This window comes from Larimichthys crocea, chromosome XIII (assembly GCF_000972845.2).
Source record: "Larimichthys crocea isolate SSNF chromosome XIII, L_crocea_2.0, whole genome shotgun sequence".
Classification (NCBI taxonomy): Eukaryota; Metazoa; Chordata; class Actinopteri; family Sciaenidae; genus Larimichthys; species Larimichthys crocea.
In genome coordinates, this window is record NC_040023.1 from 11,872,805 (window position 1) to 11,895,735 (window position 22,931).

The following is a 22,931-nucleotide window of genomic DNA, read 5'->3' on the forward strand; positions in this document are numbered from 1 at the left end:
CACTGCATGCAGATTTATATCAGAGAGTCGATACGTTTCATGTTAGTCAGTGTGTCAGCTCGCACAGTCTCCGTCCCCGCTGCGTCACGGCTCCGGATCGACTGCGGCGTCCGGCAGCTCTCCGCAACACACACAGAGCTTCTATTGTTCACGGAGCATAAATTCAGCACAGAGCAGACAATCAGCTACAAAATACAAAATAAAACCCCGGTTTATTTTCAAAATAAAATACTCCCGTGTTCACCGCGAATCGAGTTTCATGACAAGAACACGTCATAATGGGCGGGGCCGACCTGAAGTCAACAGGTGAGGGGTTTTCAGGTGTAATCATTGATGACTCCTCACATCCTTTTTATAAGGACACCAGAAAAAAGATGCGGCGTGGAATGTCATCGCAGGAGTCAGAGAGACTACAGACAACAATATCACGCGATTATGTGTGAAGTCACGAGATCTCGTGCGTTCTCGTGACGCTCTGTGGTCGGTGGAGACGCACCTGAGCATCACAAACGGATTATGTGTGAGTTGGCGGACGGCGGAGTACGCAGCCGATCTGCACGCTGTGTGTTTACGGGGTAATAACGTGAAACGTTAACGGTGAAACCATCAGGACAAACGCTACATTCATGTGTGTGTGTGTGTGTGTGTGTGTGTGTGTGTAACCATGAGGTTTGATAGATTATTTCTGCACTACTGATTTTGCTGGTATAGGATGTGTGTGTGTGTGTGTGTGTGTGTGTGTGTCCTCTCTGTTTAGACAGAGGAAGCTGGCAGAGACAGATGAGGACGGAGAGAGAGAGAAGGGGGGTTACTGTGGGCGAGCGAGGGGACATTAACACACAGTGAGAGAGGCGCACACACACACACACACACACACACACACAGTGAGAGAGGCACACACACACACTCTCACACACACACACACACACACACACACACACACACACACACACACACAGTGAGAGAGGCGCACACACACACATACACACACACACACACACACAGAGTGTGTGATGCTGTGGCTGTTTCCTCATGGCTCTCATGGCTAAACACAGATTCACTTCCTGTTTCCTGTTTCTTCTTCTGGTTTTCTGACGCCACCTCCTGCTCACCTCGTGAACCAGCTCCTAATGTGTGTAACCTTCACCCCGAAACTCCACCGGACACGTCTCCGTCACGTCTCCGTCACGTCCGTTCTGTTCCGACTTCAAACCACCGGGAGCGTTCAGAGCGTTTCTCATTTTCCTGGTTCATGTTCTTCTAAACATGCTTCTACATTGGAAACATACATACTTCACTTGTTTCTCTTCTGTTTTATTTTGAAAATCCAGCCGATTCTCTGTGCTGTTTCCTGTCAGCTCGAGGTGCTCTGAGCCGCAAACTAGCTTCATTAACATGTGGCATGATCAGCAGATCTGCTTACAACCTGTAGACGAGGGATCCAGTTCTTGGTACCGGAAGGATCCGGTTCTGGTTTGTTTGATCGGTCAGGTGACACGTTAAAATGTCTTCTGACTTTTTTTTAGCTTCTTACACATCCAGAAATATCTTTATAGAAATCTTCCTCACCGCTCTAATTTGGAAAGTTCTCAGATGTCCGTTGGTTGACCTCCATCAGACTCTGGCTGTTCGATCAGTTTTCCTTTACGTAGACGCTACGTCAGTAAACGTCTGACACCATCAGCTATTCTGATGTCACTGCATGAAACAAGCTGAAAAACTCGATCAACGTCCACGTTACCTCAGAGGCCCCGTTTACATGTACACGGGTATTTGCCTTCGATTGTATCTTTTACACGCAAACGGTGAATTCGCCTCTGAAAATGAATCTGTCTAAAAACTCCGGCTAGATTGGAGATTCTGGAAAACTACGTACGTTTTGCGTTTGCGTGTAAACTGAGATAAACAGAGTTTTAGGCAGCTGATGCGCCAGAAGTGCAACCAATGTTTACGTTTTGCTATGACGATGCTCATGGAAGCGTTATTCTGATTGGCTTGCAGAGGATTCTCCTTCTTCCTACACTGCCACCCACAGGCTTGGCGTAGTTATGACGGCGCTCGATGGCGCTATGCTATGTGCACGATGTTATTTTGGAAAACGGAGGGAGGGAAATATTTGTTTCTCAACATACCCGGCTCTGTGTAAATGTAGCCTTACACGCAAACAGTGAACTCGCCTCTGAAAACGAATCTTTCTGAAAACGAATCTTTCTAAAAACTCCGGCTAGAGTGGAGATTCTGGAAAACTACAGTTTTGCGTTTGCGTGTAAATTGAGATAACCAGAGTTTTCGGCAGTTGATGCGCCCCAATACGACCAGTGTTTACCTTTTACAATGACGACGATCATGGAAGCGTTCAGAGTAGCAGTCGCATTTCTTCTGGTGCAAACACTTTTCATGTGTTTGCATCATGTCGATGACCAGAGACGAATGAGGGCTCGGAGGTCTTGCCACGTCTCCCACCTATTCTAGGACCCAGTCGCCGTCACCGCCAACGTCGCCGGTTTAGGGTCCGACCCGGGCGGACTGCTGTCTGGTGGGATAATTTTGAAGCCGCCCTCAGGCTTGGCGTAGTTATGATGCCGCTCGATGGCGTATTTATGATGTAAACGAAAACTTTTTTGAAAATGATGCTTTGTGCACGATGTTATTTTGGAAAACGGAGGGAGGGAAATATTCATTTCTCAATGTGTAAACGTAGCCTGCAAAGAAAGAAACGTCTCCGGCAGATGCTCGTGTGCAGTCGGAGAAGAAGAGCGTTCTCCAGCTGTAGCCCGTGGCGGTCTGGGGCTTCTGGGAAATGGTGTTTGTTAAAGTCTGCTAACAATTTAAATATTAGATTATCAGTAAAACTGTTATTTTTTAAGAACCCAGCACGATGTCAGGTTGGGTTTTTGGTCATTTGTAGTTCTGTGACTTCAAACGAGGTTTCATCGCCCTGAAGGAGAAACTCGAAGCTGTTGTCAGTCGAGATCTCCGTGCATCAGCTCGGGAAGTTTTCTGCCCTCGAGGCAGACGGGGAGGAAAAGATCCCGCTTTAAGAAAACCAGACTCTGCTTCTCAGAAATAGAAAAAGTGGATTAGGATGGAGATTTTATGCAGTGACTCATACATGCATGTGTGTGGTGGGAATACTTAAATGTCAGTTTTTGTCTGTGATTTGAAGTCAGTGTATCTGTGGTGATTATATTACAGACAGGAGGTGTGAGGACACCTTCAAATTAAAGGTCTATTTACTTCTTGCATGTCTGTGTATAGCTTCAATATATCAGGATACAAACAGAGAAAAATAATGTACAGTTGTCCCTCGCTATATCGCGGTTCACTTTTCGCGGACTCGCTGTTTCGCAGATTCTTTTTAGTGTAATTTTGCATGCTTTTTTTTCACAGCGTACTGTACAGTATGAACGTGCATTGTGTTCTGCGTCCTAAACTGGCTAAGGGAGAACCGCACATGTGTTCTGCGTCCTGTTTAAGGGGGTACTGTACAAAATGCGAGTAAAAAGGTATATAAAGTGTGTGGTTAGGGGTTTTACGGCCTTAAAACATGTATAATAATTGTAAAACTTACTTCGCGGATTTCGTTTATTGCGGGTTCATTTGAGAACGTATCCCCCGCGATAAACGAGGGACCACTGTAAACTATGTTTGTCAGATTAGTTAAACGCCTTCAATGATTTTCTCTCGTATAAAAACAAACGTACCTATGTTAGGAAAGTTACATCACAAATCTAAGTTATGTATCTGATGTAAATTCATCACATACGTTAAACTCCACTTCATAACTTAGATACACATTACGTAAGTAAGTTACACACCTGACATAACTTGAATATAACGTGTACGTGACATAGTTACGTTATGACCCTGCTGTTGTTTTATGGTGCCGTGTGTTACACTTTGGTCTATCATTAAAAACAAGAGCTGAAGTATGTTACGTACTCACCGTACCTGACATAAATACGTTACATTTCATACCTGACGTCAGTAACCTTACATACCTGATGTTGTTGAAGCTCGTCTGCCTTTAACTGATGGTTTGTTAACGCTCAGTCATTCATTAAAAACAAGGCTTAACGTATCTAATGTAACTTACGTTACGTGTCTGACTTGCTCTGAATACATTACATTAGGTTACACTTGCACCTGACTTCATTTACATATATCACGTAACTTAAATACGTAATACAAGTTATTTACATACCTGACATAAGTTAGGTAATGTACCTGAGCTTACATAGGTTAGGTTACATACCAGACTTAACCTGCCATAACCTATTCATACCTAGTTATATTTCGTACCTGATGTACGTTATGTTACGTACAAACGACCACAAAGAGACGCCAAATGTCCAAAGAGACGCCAAACGTCCACAAAGAGACACAAAACACTTACAAAGAGACGCCAAACGTCCACAAAGAGACACAAAACGTCCACAAAGAGACGCCGAACGTCCACAAAGAGACGCAAAACAACGCAAAGAGACGCCAAACGTCCACAGAGACGCAAAACGTCCACAAAAAGACACAAAACAACCGCAAAGAGACGCCAAATGTCCACAAAAAGACACAAAACAACCACAAAGAGACGCCAAACGTCCACAAAGAGACAACACTGGTGGATCAAATGAGACGAGAAGTTCTTGTTTCCAGTCTGAATCTGAATGTGTCTCTGTATAAACTCAGTCATTCATTAAAAACAAGGCTTAACGTAACTAAATGTGACGTATCTAATGTGACTTACGTTACGTGTCTGACTTTCTCTGAATACATCACATTAGGTTACACTTGCACCTGACTTCATTTACATATATCACGTAACTTAAATACGTAATACAAGTTATTTACATACCTGACATAAGTTATGTTATGTACCTGAGCCTACATAGGTTAGGTTACATACCAGACTTAACCTGCCATAACCTATTCATACCTAGTTATATTTCGTACCTGAGGTATGTTATGTTACGTACCTGAATTAACTCAGGTAAGTAACATTCCCAGCGCCGGCACTGGGAATGTTACTTATTGGAGTTAGTTCAGGGCGACGAACGTACCTGAACTGATTTATTTTTGAATAAATGATCTCTGTAACTTGTCAGTTTGCTCATTTACAACCAGAAGCACCTGAAATACATACGTTAATTTACGTACCTGACGTTACGTCACGTGTCTGATTGTCTCTGTAACGTCTCAGTTGGTGTCAACTCTGCAGAAAAGCAGCAATTTAACCACTGAGCAACCGACTTCTTCTTCGTCTTTATGACGTGTGTGTGTGTGTGTGTTGCAGGTGTTAATTGATGGTTGTCAGTTGACGTGACGCAGCTGGTGTGTGTTGCACTTTAGTCTTGTTTAAGCGTTAAAAACATGCTGAGAGACTGACAGAGAGAGGAGGAGGAGGAGGAGAGGGGGAGCTGAGGAGGTGTGGAGATGCATTCATCAGCTGGGAGAGGTGGGAGGGGGGATGGAGAGAGAGAGAGGAGGAGAGAGAGGAGGAGAGGGGGAGCTGAATGCAGTCCAGCCTCTGCGCCGCGAACAGCAGCCAGTCCGACACTGAAGGACACGGAGAGAGGAGAGAGGAGAGAGGAGGAGGGAAACTAACAGGAGATAAAAGAAGAGAGATTTACTCCTTCCATCCTGATCTCTGTCTGCGTGACAGCGAGCGCTCGGATAAGGAGGACGAACAGCAGCAGGAGGTAAAGACAGAAGAAGCAGAGAGGAGGAGGTGGTGGAGGAGGAGGTGGTGTTGGAGGTCCCTGTGTTCCTCTCCTCACGGCCGTCGGTGTCATTGCGGCAGCTGGGCGAGTGTCGGTGTCAGGTGGATGTGGAGTAAAGCTGGGATCTGCGATCACGAGGAGTTCGCTGCTGTTTGTCTGTTGCACCTTTTTCTCTCTCTCTCTCCTCCGGTGCAGACGCTCTATTCGCTCTGTCGGTCGATGGACTACCACTCTGCTGCTCTCTCTCTTTTTTCCTTACCGTAACTGTGCCGGCACCACGACCGGCGTCCGCTGGCTCGCCCACGGAGACGAGAAGCAGATGGGTGAGTGTGTGTTGGAGGGAATGCTGCTGCTGCTGCTGCTGGAGGAGGAGGAGGTGATGGAGGTGCTTTAGGGGGGGTTGTTGCTCTTTTCCTGCTCTGTTGCTTTTTTATCTTTCTCCCTCTTCACCTCCTCATCTTCGCTTCTTCTCCTCCTCCGTGCCTCCATGCTCGTTCTCCTCCCATCCATCCATCCATCACACCTCCTCTGCCGTCGTTTTCGGACCAACATCCATCAGACGCCTTCTTTCCCCCATCACTCAACCTTTCTTTGCTTTTCTTCTTGTTCCTCCTTCGACTGATCTTTTCTGCAACCATCATTCATTTGCAGCATCAGTCAAGCAGCCAAAACACACACACACACACACACACACACACACACACAGCTGGCACGTCGTAGACTGGAAGTCATCGAGACTCCTGAAGCTGAGAGGAGGTGGCATCGGGCTTGACATGAAATCGGCAGTCGAGAGGTTGAACTCCGATAATCCCTCCATCCCTCTCTTCATCCATCACTCCGCTGCCTCATCAACCCCTCACACACACACGCACACACACATACGCACACACACATACGCGGCCTGCACATCCAATGACATCCATACCATCATCGTCATCGTCACCTTTCAACTCTAAAACAGCCTGATAAACATCGGTCATGCTACAGTTAGCTCGGTGTTAACAGCTGAGCACACACACACGTACACACACACACACACACACACACACGTACAGAAACCAGGCGGGAAGTTGACTCATACGCATGATAAATTATTCATGCGATGAAAAGTGCTCACACATCCTTAAACGTCCCGTGCGGTCTCGTTTGCAGCTGAAACGTTTATTAATTGTTTGTGGTCCGGTTGTTAACGAGGCTCGTCAGCTCGTGTTCGTTCTTCTTCACGCCGTCGGCTCCAGATGAGCGACGTGAGCATCAGAGCTTCATGTCGGCGTCCAACAGGCTGCCGGACGCCACAGGTGTGAACGAAGGCGATGAGAACATGAGACGTGATGAAACAGTGTTCTGTCTAATAACTCGTCTCCTTCAGCAGCAGAGCTGTGTATTTTTAGGAAATGATTGTAGGAGAGCTGCCATTTTTTTCTTTTGGACTCTTTTCTCGTGTTTTGCTTCATCCAGGCAGGAAGCTTTAATCTCTGTCCATGAAGACGACTCAGATCTTCTTGTGTGTTTCTTCTCATGTTTGTAGTTTTTGTTCTCTGATAACAAGTGTGTCCTCGAGCGAGATGAGAGACAGAAAGACGCTTTAAAAGAAATTCAGGATGTGTTGACTGATGGAGCTGTAAACTCTCCACAGATGGCCTCAGACGATATCAGAGAGAAAGAGACGCCAAACGTCCAAAGAGACGCAAAAACGACCACAAAGACACACAAAACAACGCAGAGAGACACCGAACGTCCACAAAGAGACGCAAAATGATCACAAAGAGACACAAAACAACTGCAAAGAGACGCCAAACGTCCAAAGAGACGCCAAACGTCCACAAAGAGATGCAAAACAACGTAAAGAAACGCAAAACAACGTAAAGAAACGCAAAACGACCGCAAAGAGACGCCAAACGACCACAAAGAGACACCAAACGACCACAAAGAGACGCCAAACGACTACAAAGAGACAGCAAACGATCACAAAGAGACAGCAAAACGACCACAAAGAGATGCAAAACAACGTAAAGAAACGCAAAACGACCGCAAAGAGACACCAAACGTCCACAAAGAGACGCGAAATGACCACAAAGAGACGCAAAACGTCCACAAAGAGACGCAAAACGACCACAAAGAGACGCCAAACGACCACAAAGAGACACAAAACAACCGCAAAGAGACACAAAATGACCACAAAGAGACGCAAAACGACCACAAAGAGACGCCAAACGACCACAAAGAGATGCAAAACGACCACAAAGAGACGCCAAACGACCACAAAGAGATGCAAAACAACGTAAAGAAACGCAAAACGACAGCAAAGAGACGCAAAACAACGCAAAGAGACGCAAAACGACCACAAAGAGACGCAAAACGTCCACAAAGAGACGCAAAACGACCACAAAGAGACGGCAAACGATCACAAAGAGACGCAAAACGACCACAAAGAGACGGCAAACGATCACAAAGAGACGCAAAACGACTGCAAAGAGATGGCAAACGACCACAAAGAGACAACACTGGTGGATCAAATGAGACAAGAAGTTCTTGTTTCCAGTCTGAATCTGTCAATGTGTCTCTGTATAAAAGCTACAATAACTACAAATAAGTTAAAATTTCAAAATAAGAGCACTGGATAATCTCAAAGCGAGTTCAAATCTAAATATGGATCATCTGGCTTATAAAGAGTTTAGCAGCGTGCCGTGTTGGAGGACGTGTAGCCGAGCTCAGTGTGGAGTGGATTTCTTCTTTTTACTCGCCAGCCGTCGTCCTCGTGCAGCAGCAGCGTCTCAGTTTATTTATCGGAAATGTTTCCTGTAAACTGCTTGTTTTCTTTCTTTCCTTACCCATGATCCTTTGGGTGTGTGTCCATCACCATGTGTCTCTAAGTGCTACATCAAAGCTGGACCCCGCCTCGCTCCCGTCGAGGATCTTCTTTACTGTGATTGTGTATGTGAGACTCTCTCAGGCTCTGACCCTCGTCATGGACAGATGTTTACAGGCACTTAGAGGAAAAACTCCAGGACGGAGTCGATGACTTCTCAAGGACGGACGAACTTGTTAGCCGCTCACGCTCGGCGTTTGCAGAAGCTGCCGCTCAGTCAGGACGTCGAAGCGCCGTGAGTCTGACCTTTGTGACGGCGTTTCCTGTCTGTGCTGTGAGTGAATGAGACGGAGCGCGGCGTTCTGAGAATCAGCGTGATCAGAGCGAGCTGCAGCGAGCGTGCACGGCTTCAATGTATGCAAGCTGGATCCCAGAGGAGCGTTAGCCTGCTGCTGTCACTGCAGCTGACAGCGCCGCCTGATGGAGGCCACGTTTGTGATGTGAGGATGAGAGGCTCCAGGTGTGTGTAAGTGTGTGTGTGTGTACGTTTGTGTGTCTGGCAGTGATCGTGTGTATTTCTGCCTACACAAGCTGGTGAGTGTACAGTGTGTACATGTGCAACGTTTAATGTGTCGCAAAGACGCCTGCAGACACAAAATGAACTCAAAGAGACGCGAAACTGACGGGCAAGAATTCACAAAATATTTAGTTTGCTGCAACCTGCACACACACACACACACACACACACACACACACACACACACACACACTGACCTGACCGCCTGTACGACAGAAACATCTGGATGTCTTTTCACCTCAGCAGTAGAGACAAGCGGCGACGAGCTCTGAGAAGACGATCGATTATCCCTCATGTACGTTCACGTAGATCAAGGTTCATGATTAAAACGATCGATTGTGTTCGGGGTCATTCGAGTCTCTTACAGGAGATGTAATGATTCAAACGTCTTCCGGCTGAGATCGGAGACGGAACGTGTTCGTATATGTCTCATATCGACTCGAGACTCTGGTCTCTTCAAGTCATTTACCGATGTTACACTGTCTGCAAACTTGGAGGACACCACAAGTATGTAGCAGTCAAAGCAGCAAGAGGAGAAATAGTTGCAGACTGTGGAGCTCCTGGAGGTATTTCCTGACTTTGAATGCTGCTCACTGCTCAGATAACAAGCACACATGATATGAAAGACGTTTGTACGTGTGCTGCCCTTGTTCACTGGAAAAAGTCTCAGAAATGATGAATTTATTTCTTCTTGTTGTCATGTTGGATGGAATGAAAACGAATGAAGTGTGTTTGGGAGGACTGAGGATTCTGAAGATGTTCTGATGACCCGAGCCAAGGAGACTCAAAGGAGAGACAAGTAGAGACACTAAGAGGGACGCCGAGAGACAGCGAGAATGATAACGAGTGTGTCCTCGAGCGAGACAAGAGAGGTAACGGACCAGGAAGGTGACAGAAAGACACTTTAAAAGAAATTCAGGATGTGTTGACTGATGGAGCTGTAAACTCTCCACAGATGGCCTCAGACGATATCAGGAAGAAAGAGACGCAAAACAACGCAAAGAGACGCAAAACAACACAAAGAGACACAAAACAACACAAAGAGACGCAAAACAATGCAAAGAGACGCAAAACAACGCAAAGAGACGCAAAACAACGCAAAGAGACACAAAACAACGCAAAGAGACGCAAGACAACGCAAAGAGATGCAAAACAACGCAAAGAGACGCAAGACAACGCAAAGAGACGCAAAACAACGCAAAGAGACACAAACAGCCACAAAGAGACACAAAACAGCCACAAAGAGATGCAAAACAACACAAAGAGACGCAAAACAACGCAAAGAGACACAAAACAACACAAAGAGACGCAAGACAACGCAAAGAGACGCAAAACAACGCAAAGAGACACAAGACAACGCAAAGAGACACAAACAGCCACAAAGAGACACAAAACCACCACAGAGACACTAAACCACCACAAAGAGACACAAATGTGCACAAAGAGACACAAAACGTCCACAAAGAGACACAAATGTCCACAAAGAGACACAAATGTCCACAAACAGACGCAACACGAAGGTGACAGCCAGACGATTTCAAAGCACCTCCACGTCATGCCGTTGACTGATGGGCTGTAAATTCTCCACACATGGTGTCAGATGATATCAGGAGCTCAGATCTCCGTCAGCGGCGTCTCCTGCGTCCTCTTTTGTCTCCGTGTGACTTGAGTTTCTGAACCTACATGATGCCAGCAGCCATATATCAGCCCTCAGCGCGTCCTCTCGTACGGAGGACGGGCTGTTCATCATGTCTTTGATGGCAGATGACATCAGTTAGAAACACCATCAGCGCCGTTTGAAAAGCCATTCGCACGGCGGATATGGCTGCCGACGCCGTTTATGTCAGGTGGAGAGAGAGAGAGAGATGTCAGGCCTCGCTCTTTTATGTCGTAATTAAAGCTCGCGTGGGCGGCCTCTAACGACGTGACTGAGACATGATTGGCAGCTCGGTGTGAGATAAAATGTTGGTTTTTAATTGGAGGCTGTCTCCGTTGGATGGATGGAGTGAAATTACAGAAGAGTAATAGATGTTCAAAGAGTCAAACGTTTCTTCTTGAATCAGAGACGATCATTTTTAAACAAGACGAGCGCAGGTGAGAAGAATCACACAGGAAGTGTTTTAATGATGTTTCACATTTGAATAATTTCACATTAAAAGTTAGTTTGCACTAAAGTTTGGATTCTGTACACAGACTGGAATATTCGTTTACACCATCACTGATCATCTCTTGATTATTTAAAGTGTCTGTGAAGTGAAACAGAACCTGCAGTTCCTCTAACGTCCACCTGAGGCTGGCTCCAGAAGTGAGTCAGTCTCCATAAGTCCCCATGTCCAAATGTCCAACTTCACAGCAGAAATAAACATGTTTACAGCCTGGTACAAAAAACAGTTTTGGTCTCTGTAGCTAATTTCCCCGTTCATGACAACTGTACTGAGGGTGAATTTATATACAACTCACCTGTTCACATTATATTAAGGCTTAAAGTTATGCAGGGTTAAGAGCGGGGACGCTTTGACTGACAGGTGGGTGGTCTGATAAAGGTATTGTTTACAAAGAATGGAATAAAAAAACATTAAATCTAAATATTTCATGTCTATTTGTTTGTCGTGTTACATCTGGATGGATGCTCCATGGTGGAGGACTCGATGACGTCACCATCAACGGCGTTCTCTGCTCACCAATAACTAATGTACAGATTCGTTATCAAGAGAAAACAAAAGCTTATTAAGTTTATTCATTAATCATAATGTTCATCATTGATCCGTCAAATATTGATTATTATATATTCAATTAAATAATCGCTTTCAAAATAAAAGCACAGTCCTTGAAAAACAAAGGCATAGCTCAAATAACAAAGTTCAGAACATGAAATCATTTCCCCAAAGAACACGACGTGTTTCAGTTTTTATCATTCACTGTTTATGCTCTTAACATTCAGCCGACTGACAGTTCAACAACACGTTGTAAAATCTACACCCCGCCCGTCCCTGCTCCTCGTACAGACGAGTGTTCGGACTAAACCAACCTTCACCACGAGTGTTTGGACCGCCGCACTCCGTCACCCTGAAAACGCTGAAAGACTTTGCAGGATGAAGTGGACCCTCGACAGCTGTGAAGAGTCTGCATTCATCTGCAGCACAGGTCGACGTTAAAGAGGCTTTAAACATCTCGCTTAAAGACGCCAACAAACAGAGAGCAGCAGAGGTTTGACATAGTTTGTTCACGTCATGTTTATTGCCACACAGTTTAAATATGATCAGCAGGAACGGATAACAATAAATACTGTTAAGATATGTTGTAAAGGTGCAACCAGTGAACAAAACGAGGTAAAAACATCAGAAATAACCCTGAAACAGATCAAGTCACTGTCAATCAAAGCGCCCCCGCTCTTAATCCTGCATAACTTTAAGCCTTAATATAATGTGAACAGGTGAGTTGTATATAAATTCACCCTCAGTACAGTTGTCATGAACGGGGAAATTAGCTACAGAGACCAAAACTGTTTTTTGTACCAGGCTGTAAACATGTTTATTTCTGCTGTGAAGTTGGACATTTGGACATGGGGACTTATGGAGACTGACTCACTGCTGGAGCCAGCCTCAGGTGGACGTTAGAGGAACTGCAGTTTTTTTTTTTTTTGCACTTTTCCTCGACGTATTTCGATGCATTCAAGTTAGAAAAGTTTCATGGAAAATTAAAAAACAACAAAACTTGAGCTTCATCTTGCTGTGATCTCCTCTTCTGGTTTCCTGACCGGAGAATTGGCGCCACCTACTGTTTATCTCGTGAACTCCTAATATTCACAAATCGATCGAGGATATTTTTTTAATTCAGTTAAAATTTGCGACTCACCCGGATGAAGCGCGGCTAGTTTCTGACAGATCTCAGCTTGTTTGAATGTCTTCGTAGCGTTGTGGTCTCTGTATCTTGACACATATCAAATTTAGCTGCGTGTTTAAAACCAGCTGCAGCTTCTCGTCGAGTTTCCTCTCCGTCTTTACGTTTGGTGTGAGCACAGAGGTCGAACGTTTGGCTGTAAACTGTGACTTCATGCAAAGTTCAGGATTACAGCATAGTAAACGTTCTGTGGTGAATAAAACAGATTATGTGGTCAGGCTGGAATCAAAAGTAGGCCTTTACTTTGAAAGCATGGAGTCTCTGGAGGACGGCGTGATCAGGAGCTGAGGAGGACTGTTGGTCTCTGACCTGTGACATATGGTGCACGTCCCCACAGTGGGATTAGTGTGTAATGTGTTCAAAGTTCCCTGCTGTCTGCTGTTCTCCATGTGGAACCGAACAGAAGCTCCAGCACCGCCTGCCCCCCTAACAAGGCGGCGCTGCAGCGCCCGCTGTGTTCTGATGGCGTTATGTAACCGTGACAGTGTTACGGTACCCCGAAACGATGTTGGCATCACGACCTTGGACTGAAACACTGCAGAGAGCTGCTCGTTACGTTTGGCATCACATAAACACGATGCAGAGGCTCCAACCCTCAGAGCAGCAAACACATCAACACGAGGTTTAAGTTGAGTTTAGACTGCTGCTGTTTGCATTCACACTCTGTAGGCGTGCTGACATTTACTGTGACGTGTTGCAACAGTCGGCGTGTTTTACCTCCGTTAGATTCAACGTGTTGATTCACCTCAGGTAACAAAATCCGTATGTTCAGGGGAAATATCATGATGCAGTCTTCACACTTCACTTATATTTACAGAGCGCCACACGCTGCAGGACAGTGTACTGTAGAAAATACAGTAACCAGTGAACCAAAGAAGTAAAAACAATGACAGGGTTCATGTGTAGCTTGGTGTGAGCGCAGAAGTCGGATGTATTTGTCCAAAATGTGTCAAAAATGTTCTGGATCGCCTTGTTTCCTCTGTGTCTGTGTTGGTGTCGAGGCTTTCCACATCCACTGAAAGGAGTAGGCAGTCTGTGTTAATGACTTCACCTCTTTGACATAGCTTCCGTGATTCGAGACTATTGGGCGACCTGGGGGGATCCGATGGGACTGTCCATGAGCTCGGACCCGTGAGTTTTGGGTAATGTCTGGGAGGCGCTTAACCGTTCAGGTAGATGTCCTGGGATTTGAACAGATATTTAGCCTCAACCATTTGTTCAATGATGTGATTAATCTTCTTTGTTTCTGGGTAGATTGGTTTGACGTGTCATGTAATTGTCGGGAGGCCTCCTGGACATCTTTCCTTGTCTTTTCTATCCATGATTACCACGACTGAACCTCTGTCAGCTGGTTTGATCACGATGATAACGTTGTCAGGTCCTTCAAGGATTGTTCCTCCTCTTTGGAGAGATTGGCTCGTTCGTTTCTTTGTCCCCTCATCGTGTGGCTCCAATGAAGATTGGAGGTGGAAATCTCCAATTTGTCTGAAGCGTTGAAGTGGGCCTCTAGTTTAAGCCTTCTGTGGCTGGATTGTTGGGCGTCCTTACATAGTGTTGCAGTGGGGATGAAAGAGACTTTTCTCCAGTATTCTGATGTGTGCTGTTGATATCTGAGGTGAGGTGGCCAAGTTCAACACTGGTTTCCCTTCCCTGAGCCGGGCTCTGGTGGAGTCAGTGGGGGATTTGTCTCGGCTGTGGGTCCTGTCCAGTGAATCAGTTTTGCTGGTTGATGACCCTGTTACAAAAACAGATCAGCTCAAGCAACTTCCCAACTTCTCAGGATGGTAACAACAACGTTTTGTAGAAAATGACAGTAAGTTACTTGTCAACAGCTGCCAGTTAGTTTACAGTGTACAACATGTACACAAACAGTCATAAACTGTAAGTGTCTTTGAGATGCTCTTGACTAGTTAACTAGACGTCAGCTGATATTACATAGACCATCACAACTCCAGGTGTGTATCTCAAGTCACACCTGTTTTATGACTTGTTATAGTTCATATAAAGACATTACGTGTCCACGAGTGTGTTATAATTCACTATGAATGTCCTCATAAGTCCAGACGAGGTCTTCGCAGACCCGGTTTTGGATGCCGGTGTGTCTCCAGGCCACGTTCTGCAGAGCAGCTCTCCGTCTGACATTTGCAGCAGTGCACACGCTAGGTGATGTTATGCAATCAGTGACTGTGCAGCAGTGAAACAGCTCGCTGTGATGGAGACGGAAAACGTCTTTGTTGGGTATTAATGATGATTCTAGTGCCGGGTATTTTCAGTTTCACATTAAATGGCAGTAATCGTTTCAAACAGTGTCACGGCTGCATGTTTGCAGAGAGCTGGACTGTAATTATTCATACTGTGGTTTCTCAGCTGGGCGTGTTTGTCACTCATAATCACGTCTGTTTTTTAAATCTCTGTTTCCCTCACTTCCTGTCTGTGTTCATTCTAGGTGTCTGTGTGATTGTCTATTGTTTTCACCTGTGCCTTGTTAGCTCCTCCCCCTCAGGTGTGTATATATACCTGCCTCCCGGTGTGTCTCTGTTAGGTTGTGAGCAGCTTTCAGGCATTTTTCCTTGTAATTAGTTTCCTCGTGTTTTGACCCAGTTTGTTCCTTGACCCGTCTTTGCCTGGTCTTTGCCTGGTGTTCTGTACCTTTACCTGTGACCCTCGCCCGTTCTTTGGACCTCGTGTCTTTGGACCTCTGCCTGAGCTGAGTCTTTTCGTGTACTGACCCCGGACTGTTTAATAAACCGCCTCTCCACACCGGTCTGTCTCTGGTCTGAACCTGACACTTTTATATGTGACACATTTGTCTCTGAGCTGCCGTACAGTCTTTAAAGTTAAACCCCATAAAGACGTCAGAAGGTGTTCTGTGTTTCTGGATAACCATGGTGATCTCTAACAGGAGCGTGTTGACGCCACCGAGGTCATTTCCAGAGTTTAGGATTGAAAGATTACAAAGCAGTGAACCAGACAAGGCGCCGTGTGTTCCTGCTCGTGAATTTGGTCTTAGCACGTCTTGAAAATGAGGCTGCTGAGACGGATCTGTCTCCGGCTCCATGAGGTTGTGAGGGGTTGTGTTCGAACCTCGAGGCCCTCGAGGGATGATGGACCGGCCGGTCCTCTCGGGAGCCTCTGAGTCAGTCCATGCAGTTCTTGGAGTCGACGTCTATGACCCAGATTTTTAAAGTAGCAGCTCGCACAGATCAGTTTGTTTCCTTGAATCTTTTCCTCCCACTCTCTTCGCTTGAACATCCTTTTTGATCCGTGTTCCTCCTCCAACGTTTCCCTTCATGTCTGCTTCCTGTTTGTTTTCATCGGCCTCCGTCATGTCTGCGCCTGTCGACTTAATTTGACTTTTGTTGTGTAGGTCTGAACTTAATCCTCTTTGTTGTTCATCTTTAACGGGACTGTGTAACAGAATTATCTGTCTCACTGCTGTGTTTTGTCTTTCTCTAGAAGTCAGCTTTTTATTTTTGAGTGTGACTCAGGTGAACAGCAACAAGAAGGTTTTAGACAGTCTGCGGGGACGTCTCGGAGACTACGTCCAGGTTTTAGACAGTCTGCGGGGACGTCACAGAGACTACGTCTCTGTTAATGTTGCATTCATACGAGCTAACTTGGAGTCCAGACTAAAATCTGTCCTCTGTCTTCTCGTCTCTTGCAGGTCTCGTCAGATCCGCCTCAGCGTGGCGTTCATTTCCCAGCATGCCACAGGTGTGACCCCACCCTCACAAACAGCTCCCTGGCCAATCAACATGTCTTCCTCAGAGGTGCCATGGCAACCGCATCCGCTCAAAGACTGAGCGGTCCCCGGCTGCTGCACTGAGGGCGGAGCAAAGGATTGTGGGACGTGGATGTAAACAAACGGACAGAGACAGAAACAGGAGTCTTTGTTTGTCTGAAGATGTCGACTCGCAGGAGGTGACGCGCCGCACGCTCTGTCATGTAGCCGCCGCCGACCTGCACAACATCCTGTTTTTAACAAGCACACACACACACACACACACACACACACACACACACACACTGAGCGAGGACTTATAAAGCGTTACCGGGTTATTATCATCCGCGCCGCTTCCTATTTTCATCTTTAATCTTCGCATTCTGAGTAATCATCTTTTTAATTAATGGCGACGGCGGCGTGAAATCTTCCATCACCGCCCTCCCCTCCTCCCTCCTCCCTCCCTCCTCCCTCCCTCTCTCTCTCTCTCTCTCCCCTTCCCGCCACCGCCGCCGCCAGGGACACCTGAAACCAATTAGCAGCAGCAGATCTGGACGGGGATTAGACGCAGGACGAGCCGCAGAGATTAGATCCAAACACAGAGACGGCGAGGGGGTGAAGGAGGCGGGGGCAGAAGAGCATCCCGTCAGTCATTCTGGGTAATCGATAGGAGGGAGGAGCAGAGGGCGGGGCGTATGGTGGACATGGCGAGATGGGAGTCAGCAGGTAGGGTCGACTGTAGGTGCCCCGAGTCTTGACTGACAGGCGCTCCAGCTCTTGGCTGGTCGCCACCATCAGGCCAATTAAGAGAATTTGATTATCGGCCTTAATCGACACACACCGTGATCTCCACCCGTCTGAGTGTCTTCTCCTTCGTCTCATCCACAAACAAGATCTTAGGTCTTTTTCCAGGAGGAAGCGGCCTCCTTCTCCTCCTCCTCCTCCTCCTCCTCCTTTGACTCGTGTCCGAGGTCACACAGGTTTCCTCCTCTTCTCTTTCCTCGGTTTCAGTCCTCCTTCCAGACTCTCCTCCTCCTCCTCCCGTGGTGGACATGACCTCTCTGTGTGTCCCTGCAGCCTCGTATCAAGCGTGAGATAAAGGGAGAGGGACTGAGACTGAGACGGAGACAGACACCCTCGAGCTCACCTCCTCTTTTTTAAAAGTCGTCTCCACCCTGGAGCTTCACCAGCGCCTCCTCCTGTGGATCGTACACTCCTCCGTCCGTCTGTCCTGGACCCGCTGAGATTAAACTGGCTTCCATCATCCGGAGGAATCTTTTGATATCGGCTCCTGGTGTCGTCATCTTCATTCTGTGAGTACTCCATCAGCCTCCGGGCCTCCTCCACCTCCTCCACCTCCTCCTCCTCCACCTCCTCCTCTCTCTCTTATCTCCCAGTCGTCTCCTCTCCTCTCTGTCTCTGTCTGTCCTCCTTTATTCCTCCTGCAGTCTGTTGATTGATGCACCTGGTGGACACAGAGTGTTTGTGGCGTTCCTCCACCTGAATCAAAGCACAAGGCATTGTGGGATAGCAGGTGGAGCAGGTGTGGTCTCCTCTCCGCCTTGATTGGACGTCAGTGTTGAGCGCTGACTGCGGCGTGAACGCAGGTCATGGCGTCACGCTGCCGTCACAGTCACAGTCATTGTGTTTCATGAAGCAGCTTCTCAGTGTCTCCGTTTACGGACAGGTAAAGTCTGTCTCAGGTAAAGTCTGTCTCAGGTAAAGTCTGTCTCGGGTAAAGTTTGTCTCGGGTAAAGTTTGTCTCAGGTAAAGTTTGTCTCGGGTAAGGTCTGTCTCGGGTAAGGTCTGTCTCGGGTCTGTCTTGTGTTAGCTGGTCGAGTGACCTGGGAGTGAACGAGGAGACGAAACACTCGACACTGTTTCTGAGAGCGGCTCGGGTTCCCAGGCTGGATTCATGGATTCTGTAATTATTACAAACACAGATTTTAAATCAGCTTTAATTAAAAACGGCATCAGGTCACAAACGGTCCTGTATGGGGCCGCAGGCCGCAGTTTGGGCACCGCTGACTGAAACAGAAACTGCATCAGTCAAATGAAAAACGCCAAAGTTTCCATCTAATACTGCTCCTGCATCCTAAACCTGTCCTCCTGCTCCTCCTCCTGCTCCTCCTCCTGCTCCTCCTCCTCTTCCTCTTCCTGCTCCTCCTCCTGCTCCTCCTCCTGCTCCTCCTCCTCCTCCTCTTCCTCTTCCTTCTGCTCCTCCTCCTGCTCCTCTTCTTCCTCTTCCTGCTCCTCCTCCCTTCAGCACGTGCTGAGTGCGTCATGGTGGGCGTTGGGTCGATCTTTGGTGTTTTCATGTCTGATAATCGTACGATGTTTGGAAGTAATGTTCCTGCGTAGGAGGAGAGAATCAATGAGGCTTTATTCAGCTGGATCAGTGTGTGTGTGTGTGTCTGTGTGTGTGTGTGTGTGTGTGTGTGTGTGTGTGGCTCAGTGACGGACTGTGAATGCTGATTTGAAATAATGGGGCCGAGCTGAGACGTGTTTTGTGAACGCAGCCTGTTTGTGAACGTTTAGAGACGTGATGGTGATCAAGGCACCGGTGTGACAGCATTTTATTTTGAAGGGTGTGACTTCCTGTGTACAGGAAATGTGAAAACCGTGATAAACACCTGTGATACATCCATGTAGTACTCTGTAGTACTCTGTGTACTTCGTGTAGAGCAGGTGTAGTCAACACGTTCAGGCCAATCAGAGACAGGATGTCAGACTGTGACGTGTTGCAACATGTGACCGTGTGATGTATCACATGTCAAACAAAGTTAGCACGAAACAGTTCCACAACGTATTTTGAACGCTTCTGACGTGATCATCATCAGCAAAGACCCGCCGCCGTCTCCCATCATGCATCAGTCGTCACGTCACCTGTTTCCTGCTGACTCATCGTCCACACTTCCAGACTCTGCAGGGACGTTGTGGATGTGGGTGAAGCGAGGACGTTGTGGATGTGGGTGAAGCGAGGACGTTGTGGATGTGGGTGAAGCGAGGACGTCTTCATCCTTCAGCTCTTAAACACCATCACCATCCACTCCGCCTTTGAACTTGCCACATCCATCCGGACTCTATTAGACGCCACAATCAGCTCCTGTCTGGGGAAACTATTACCTGCAGTAAGTAACGGTGGAGGAAGATAACCATTATGGAGCCTCCACAGGTGGATGGAAGCTTCAGGCGGGTCAAAGCTCCTCCGTCACTGTCTGCGCTGCACCCTGCGCCGCGCCGATAATTGAGGAAGCCGTATTGATATCCTGCTCGAGCGCGATGAAGGAAAATCACCTCTATTTAGCTGTAATGGCTCCGAGCAGAGCTCACCTGGAAATCAGCCTGGAAAGAGAAATCACAGCGAGGGAAGAATTAAAGGTCTGAAGCTTCGTTCAGATCCACAGTGAGGGCGAGCCGACGCCGCTCGTCTTCGTTCTTCTCGTTATTTCCACTGCAGAAGCCGAACGAACGATAAACAAGACAAACAAGATGAGTTCATCTCCGAGCCTCAAACCCTGAGTCTGTGTACTGATCCAAACTGACACTTAAAGGTCCGCTATGTCAGATTTATGAACAGAATAGAGTCACCAGTTAACCTGCATGTGTCTGCTCGAGAGTTTGAACCCAGAACCTTCTCGGGGTCACAGAGCAGACACGAGTCTGAAACTTGAAGTTCAGGTTATTTATTTTCTGTCAAGTCCAGCTGAATCCACAGTCCTCTGTTCTCTGTCATCTCTCTGCACTGAGGCTTAAATGAGCAGAGAAGCAGAGGAAGTCTCGGCCTGGTCAAACAAAGACAGTCAGTCCAACATTGTGTCAAACCTCTGGTTATTTCTTACGTGATGTCTCACTTATAAAGAATAAAAGTCTGTTTTCTCGTGGTGTCAAAGAAGCTTCAGCTGACGGAGGACAAAGTAACCTTGAACCAAACCGGTTTGTTTCCGTGACGATGTTAAAATGACGTTTTGATTTCATGTTTTCCAAAGGTCGGCTCCATGGATCGTCTCGGTTCTGACGAGCTTTGAGTTCTGCATCCGGGCTCATATAAACCTGCCGGGCAGCACGATGCCGTGAAGCGCTCAGTGATGAACTGCAGCAGTTTACTGCTCCAAAGGCTTGAACAGAGTTTTGTCATCGTGTGTTCTGATTTTTATTCATCTGCTTCCAGAGAAAGGAAACATCCTTTACCGGGTTATTGGGTTTGGATTTCACTGGAGCCGACCTGGCATTTATACACACACATCTTTATTTATGTTCACTCTAAACTGTGTTTAGTGCAGCCTGTCAAGTTATATATGCAGGTTTCATAATCTGAATATTAAAGGTGGAACCTGATGTTCCACACGGACTACAGCAGCCCATACTACTTCTTATTGTCCTGTACTGGGCCTGTTGGGAAACCAGCAACGTTTCTGGACCAGAAGACTGACAACAAACTTCCTGTGCAGTCTGATTAACTTCATATGCAACAATAACGAGACAGACACACAGAAACAGATACGTGCACATGAAGATAGACAACGTTTAAAAAGACGATCAGAGACGGGATCTGGAACTGTTCTGATTAGAGTTGTCACGATACTAAAATGAGTAACCACGATACTATACCAGACAAAGTATCGCGGTTCCGGGTATTATCGTGATACTGTAGCCTTTTTTTATTATTATTTTCATAAACTGCAATGTATTTGTACAAGTTAGTAAAATTAGTGTTGCCACTGACGAAGACGCCACGGCAGACTCGCTGCTCGGGCCCGGTGCTTCTGCCATGGTGAGTGTGTTGTCTCGTGTCTGGGCGAGACAGAACTTTAGCTTGTTGTTTGTTTTGAAGCGAGTTTCTATGGAAGCGGAGCTGTCTTCATGGAGTTCGTACTTGCCGGCAGAAACACACGAACAGCCAATCAGCCAACAGACGGGCGGACCCAGCGTGTGGAAACAGCCTATCATATCCCTGGACGTCACCAGTAACAGGCAAACAGCCAATCATTCAGCAGCTGTGTAGTTCGGTTGCAGTTCCATGTTGGTTTGTTTACAAAGGAGTAGCATGCAGTGAGAAGCCGGGAGGAGAGCAGAGGCGGCCGCTATGTAGCGGAGACTGGCACCGGTAGTATAGTAATCCACGGTAGTACCGTCGTGTAAAATTTCTAGTATAGTAGCGACGGTTATGATTTGGCACCGCGGGGTACCGTGTATACCGTGGGTATCATGCAACTCTAGTTCTGACCAACATGTCGCTCTCAGAGTTCTGTTTCTAGAACATCTACGTGGAAACTTACTCTACTTTCTTAGATCAAAGTTCTGAGGAAGGTTGAAAGAAGTTGCCATCAATCATTAGCCAGTGTTTGGAGCCAACTTGGCTACTGAGGCCAACTTGACCGGCTTCACCAGTGAATGGCTCCATCAAGTAGCCACTGAAGTCATCTTAGATGCACCTTCAGGTGACAGTACTCTTTGTTGGCCAACGTCTGCTCCAGTAGCCTGCAGCAGCAGTCAGTAGTCACAGTATCGATGTGCAGTGTCTTGAACATTTGAGCAGTCTGTGATCACGCTTTAGCATCTCTGCACAAAATAAAAATATATATATGAAATATAAATCATGGGCGTTAATGGAGGTAACATCGTCTGTCAGTGCTGATGCAGAGAGGCAGCGTGTGATTGAATTTTCACGAGACGCGCTTGGTGACTGTAGAATGAACTCAGCAGAGCGTCGTGTGTATATAGTTCAGATGTTTTCTATGAATCCTTCACGTTAACAAACAGCCTGCTGGCTGCCGGACGCCGTCCTCCATCGCCTCACATCCATCTGTACAGGAACCCCATCAGCGAGCCGTGATGGAGGCATCCGTCAGCGAGCACGTGTAGCTGCATCACATCTCTGAAGGACGAGCGCTCCGACCTCTCACGAAACTCTTTGAGGAGCTTCTATCGATTCCACCTCCAGAGAGCTCGCTGTGCAGATTCATCACATGACCCGGCTGTGAACCACCGCAGCCTTTAACGAGCATCATTCGTTAAAATGGACCGTGAGCACGAGATCTAGTTTTTTAGGCTTAAAAGGAGCCGGCGTGACACTTTGTGATGTCAGACACGAGCTTGCGTCTTCAGATCAGAGCAGGACGACCGACGAATCAGCAGCTGGATCATGCCGGAGAAACTTTTCAGGATGAATGAAATAAATAAATAAATCTGAACGTCGACAGGACG

General features: G+C 46.8%; 1 protein-coding gene across 3 annotated transcripts in view; it reads left to right on the plus strand.

Moving 5' to 3' along the window:
- The first annotated feature begins 5,484 nt into the window (after nt 1-5,484).
- Nucleotides 5,485-22,931, plus strand: part of LOC104930577 (glutamate receptor ionotropic, kainate 5) — a 119,036-nt gene continuing 101,589 nt past the window's right edge. For 2 of the 3 annotated variants that reach the window (XM_027286591.1, XM_027286594.1), the window contains exons 1-2: nt 5,485-6,040; nt 16,668-18,037. The gene's annotated coding sequence lies outside the window, so the exon portion shown is untranslated. The remainder of the gene's footprint in view (nt 6,041-16,667; nt 18,038-22,931) is intronic. The other variant, XM_027286592.1, reaches the window with a different exon arrangement.